Below are 6,000 nucleotides of genomic sequence, written 5' to 3' on the forward strand. Positions count from 1 at the left end.
CTCCTTTTTAATTGTCCTTTGCCATGCGTGTCTTGGACGACCAGTTATTCTACTGCCTCTAAAAATTACTCTAGAATGGCAAAAATTGATTACTCGATAAAAGTGTATCAAAACTCGATACCTGTGTGTCAAAAATAGTGTCAAAACAAAATTTTACAAAACTTTGAAAAATAAAGGAGCTTTTCTATATTTCTCGTAAGAAATGTTAAATTTGACAGGTAAACTAAGTATATTGTTAAGGTATTGCAATAGTGGGTTTAGAAAATTTGCGAAAACGACAAATAATTTGTCGTTATTAAAATTACGATTACAATTAATACGAGTGCTAGAAAGTATAATGTATTAACTAAATTATTATTATTAAGTATAATATTAAGAGTCTACGAGTATATAAAACAGACAGCGTATTACAACAAACATTAAACGGATAGGTTTTTTGCGGTATAACAGTAGCGAATTAATATAAATAAAAAAAATAGATCGAAATCATTAAAAATTTTATGTTTTAAAGTATTTAAAAGAAGAAGAATCTCATTGCATTGATCAATGCAATCACATCATTGATTTGATTCATTGATCATAGAGCCCAGGTAAGTGTACTGTGAGACTCGCTCTATTCTCACTTGGTTTATATACAAGTACAAACTCCCGTGATCTTGTCCTTAATAATCATAAATTTGGTTTAACTTGTATTTATGGCGAGTCCATACTTCTTACTACTTTAAAACTGTTCATCAGATTTCGCATGCTTTCGATGCTTTCGGCAAGCACTATTGTATCGTTGCTGGTTGTTGAGTGGAGCTCCATTGATCGAAATGCCTTCATCTATGTCTTGTAATGCTTCATTAAAGATGGGTTTAGAGTACAGGTTGAATATGATAGGTGAGCCTTACACCACGCGAAATGTCCACTTGTCCTGTATACTCCCCATCCATTCTAAGAACTACCGATTGGTTCCAATACAAATTTGCTATGATTCGTAAATCTTTACCGTCCATGCCGGTTCTTTTTCAGAACGTCTTTCATTAATTTGTTCATATTTCACTCAGTTAAACGTCTTTTTGTAGCTTATTAGACACGCAAAAACGTTATAGCTCCCATCTCTAGCATTTTTGCAACATGACTTGTACGCTGAATAATGCCCCTCTTGTGTCAACGGCGCCGGCGTTTGCGAACCCAAACGTTTTGGGTGCAGTACTGAGGACTGTCCTCTAAAACGGAAGTAATTCTGCTGTGCTCCAATTTTGGAAAACGCTAGTAAAAAGGTCACAAGGGTAAAGAAAAGGGTGATGAAATGGCCAAGCAAGACTCATCGATGTCATTCATAGGCCCAAACCGCTTCTGCGGTGTCGCGCATCTCAAAAGTAGGTAGACACGAGATAGGCCACGGAACGATGATTGTCCAACAAATCTCTAAAATAGTAGAACAAGTCAAAGTAGAACATTCGCCAAAATGCACGGCAGACCTGATAAGCAAAGAAGTAAAGACACTCAGAGCGACAGCTTTTACAATTTTTCGTTCTTTCTTTTTTTTACGGCACAGAAAATTGTAAGCTGAATAAGCATCTAAAGTTAATCGGATTAACGGACAATGCAATTTGCGGGTTCTATCAATCTGAACAAGAAACGTCACAAAACTATCACATTTGATCTATTTATGTCGATGCAACAGCCTGGCAAATCGTCACCCTAGAATTAGGTTGTTCTATATCCACTTTTGGGGTAAAATGAGTTACACCATTTTTTTATGCAGAATTAGCTTGTTCTATTTCTACAAAAACAATATAGCCAAATTCACAAATAAAGAAAAAAAATCTAATATTTTGTACTATATCCATATTAATTTGAGAATCGCGAAACCATATAATGGCCTACATCCAAAAATCACTATTTAAGGCTACAGTAAAAAAGGTAGAATTATTGTGTTCTTTATCCTAAGAAGTGGATATGGAACGAAAATACCAGAACAAAAAATATGTTACTATGCATAAAAATTAGATTGTTCTATATCCATTTATTCTCGATCTCTTTCTCTCTAACATACAATGGATGTATCTGTTTTTATTTAAATTTAAGGCTTTTGTTTTAAGCGGGTGAAATTGCACCACTAAACGTTCGTTTGAAACACTGATTGCCTGATTTGTTAGCAAATTCGAATGTTTCACACTTTGGAATTTCGTGAAGCTGCTTCAACTCAATTGACTACTCAATCGTTCGTTTGAAAAGCACTGATTGCCTGATTTGTTAGCAAATTCGAATGTCTCACACTTTGGAATTTCGCTAAACCAGCTGCTTCAACTCAATTGACTGCCCAATCGTTCGTTTGAAAAGCACTGATGGCCTGATTTGTTAGCAAATTCGAATGTTTCACACTTTGGAATTTAGTGAAATTAGCTGCTTCAACTCACTTGACTGCTCAATCGTTCTCTAATACTATCAATACTAGAGATAGCTGAAAAAACATTTAAATAATCCAATGAAAGTTAAAAATCAGATTTAAAATCTGAATGCATTCTAACTCTATACATATGACAAATAGGCGGAAAATGATAGTTTTTAATAAACAATGCAAACGAATAATTACTACTATTGTATTTTAGGTTATTATTTTTTTATATTGTTTTTAGTTAATGTCTTAATGTCTCCACTTCAGATATTTTGTGTTGAAATAATATTTTGAAATACAAATAAATCAGCTTAAAATTAGTATTATATTATTCTATATCCCCTTATTTTGTTCTATATCCCTAAAATCGGCTCAATGCACAGCTAATAGACACATTTGTTCTATATCCAAATCTAAAATCACTAATATCTTTTAAATAAAGCTTCTAAAAGTAAAATAAATACATATGTTTGATAGGTTTTTATATTATCTTGAATTTATATGTTTAATAAAACCATTTTGGTATATAGTGTTCACGGATATCCAGTTTAAACTTTAAACCTTGTTTTCTCAGTTTCATCGAAAAGGTCTATAGAACAATCTTATTCTAGGGTGACGAAATGTGCGGTTCTCGGTAATAAGCCATTGATAGAGAGCTATATGAAGGGTTCAGTCTCCAAGTTGCTAGAAAAGAAGAGCTTGTTGAAAAGCATAGGACTGGAGAATGTAACTTAAGGACCAGAAGGGGACCACAATAAATCTGAAGATGTCGCAGTGGATCAGGCTCATAGCCACCTCGCAGAATCTAAGGCTCAAGTTTCGTTTAGCCGAAATCAGTTGCATAGAACATTGGTTTATAATTTGATTCTATACAAGAAAACTAGCACTACATAATTTGATTTTTACCGCGGAAATTCTTTGTTTTTGAGAAAACTCGGAATTTTTGAGAAAAAAAAATATTTTTTCTATTATTAACTAAAAATCTCATTTCGTTACTTCTAAACCGTATTCAAAAAAGGGCAACAGCGCATTTCCGCGGAATTTCATTTCTGCATTAGTAGCTACAAAGACGTCTAAAATATGAAATAACATTAATTTTTCAGGTACGTCATTTTGTTACTTTTAAACCGCATTCAAAAAATGGTGACGCATTTCCGCGGCAAACTCCCTGATGTACCTAAATGACAAAAAATAATTTGTTTCTTATTTAACAGATTTCGACTAAACAAAACTTGACCCGAATCTAATCCAATCAAATCACTTTAAAATAGACTCTTCCAATTATCTAAATTTACATATTACATCTCCATTAAGAGGAATAATTATTTCTAACTGCATCAACTTCAGTGAATAGATTTTATAAAACATATCATAAAGTATTTTAAGAATTTTATGTACTTATAAGATAGTAGGTTATGTTGGCGCTATATGGGCCGGACCCTGTCGGTTCGCGGCTACGACACGCCTGAAAAATCCTGTAAACATTCGTTTGCGCTTAAACAAGCATGATGACTTTACAAATTAATTCAATCGTTCACCTCGAGAGTCGCAACAGAGCGCGGAACCCTGTAAGTAGCAGACGGCCGGAAGCCCGCTGCGGTGTTGTCGGATCGAGCCGAGATATGCCAGCAATAGGGAATTTCTAAAGCTTTACTTGAAAAAAATGTTTTTTTCTATTTTCTACTTAATCAAAGATACCATTCTAGCTCTTCTTCTTATAGTACCACCTTCTAGTGAAGGCTGTGCAGCTCGAAACAGTTCGTGTGAGTTCATTCTGCCTTCTACCTTTCCTTCGATGATTAACTGCAGAAATTTTGCTCTACTACTCCGCATGACATGGCCCAGGTATGCTGTCTTACGTTTTTTTATATTTGTCAGTAATTCCCTTTGTTTGTTAAGCCTCCCAAGAACCTCTTCATTACGTACATGATCTGTTCAGGGTGTTTTTAAGAGTCTTCTGTAGAACCATATTTCAAAAGCTTCCAGATTAAGCGTCCAGATTTCACAGTATAATAAGATTAAGTATACATAACAATGAACAAAACGCAGACCGCAGACGTAGGTTGATGTTGAGTGATCGGTTTCTATTTCTAGTTAACAGGATATATATAATCAACAAATATTTGTTTAACTAGACTATAGTAAAAGTGGCTTTATCAAGTGAGGTTATATAAAAATATTCATTTAGATGATCAAAAAAAAATCGTCACTTTGTAACTTTTAAAAGTTTCGGACTCCCCTAACAGTAACATAGGACATGCCATTGACTCACTCGTACCTATCTGTTCCATTTGACCACGCGTTGCCTAGAAAAGACCAGATTTAAATATCCGTCTTTCAGAGGTGACTTGGCCTTGGTATTGGGGTACCAATATTAAGATCAATCCTCTAAATATATAACAACATAACACTTATCACCAGCTGTAAATAACCATCAATGGAGCATCTCAATATCTCCGTAATGCTGTTCTGTTTCAAATAAAAGATCTTTAAATACCAAAACGTGAGAAGGGTTTTATTAATCTCATTGATAAAAAATATTCTTTTTTCGTGCACTATCTACCTAAATATTTTCCACTATGACGGGCCTAAATAGTGTCTGCAATACGACATGCAATTACAGCAGAAATAATGGTGATAATTCTACAGAGTTCGGCAATAGTGCGTCGGGCATGTGTAGCTTCTAGAATACAAAATTTGGGAATTTCGTTTAACTGCAAACCTAAAGTTTGTTCTAGGATGTATTGCAGGAAAATATTTTAACTCCTATAGGGTGGCTCGAACAAGTGTAAGTGGATCGGGATTATTTTTTTTAAGTGGAACACCCTGTATATTATTGCATTGTTGGGTTCCTTTCAGATCACTTTACATAATTCTAAGATATTACTAAATTTGTATTGAAACTTCTAGGCAAGTAAATTAATAAATATTTTGAAAGATTATGTAAAATGTTAAAAAAAAACCCTAGTTAAAAAAACAGAAATTTTAGGACAAATTATTTTAGTACAAAAAAAATACATTTTTATAAAAAATCAAATGTTCATAGATAAGACGGACTCGCATACACATACTCGCGAACCCCCAGGGGTCCGCGGAGCACAAGTTAAGAAACGCTGAGCTCGATCCTAAGCGAGTCACTCTACGGCAGTCGCAAGGGCTCCTTTTCTGTGAGCCACGAGCCACTCCATTATTTTTTTATAGATCTCTCTTAACCAGCTCTGTTGAGTTGGTTAAGAAAGATCTGGCTGGTCTTTCAATACTTCGAGGTGGTTATACCTTTATGAAAATCTGTGATTTACAGGTGGTTATGATAATTTGTAGGGATAATAATGTATTCATATTCAATAATAATGTATTCATTAATCAATGCTATCTGCCAAGAAGCTTAACCACTCACTGACATACAGGGTCCAGCAAAAGTGCGTCGGGCATCTGTAGAATAGAAAAAAGATAATTCTATTTAAGTGTAAACCTAAAATATATTATATGAGGATATATTTCAGGAAAATATTTAACTTCTATAGGGTGGCTCAAAAAAGTGTGAGTGGATCTGGATAATTTTTTTAATGGAACACCCTGTATATTATTGCATTTTTGGCTTCCTTTCAGATCAT

This window comes from Sitophilus oryzae, unplaced genomic scaffold (genome assembly GCF_002938485.1).
Source record: "Sitophilus oryzae breed Bouriz unplaced genomic scaffold, Soryzae_2.0 scaffold_1170_pilon_pilon, whole genome shotgun sequence".
Classification (NCBI taxonomy): domain Eukaryota; kingdom Metazoa; phylum Arthropoda; class Insecta; order Coleoptera; family Curculionidae; genus Sitophilus; species Sitophilus oryzae.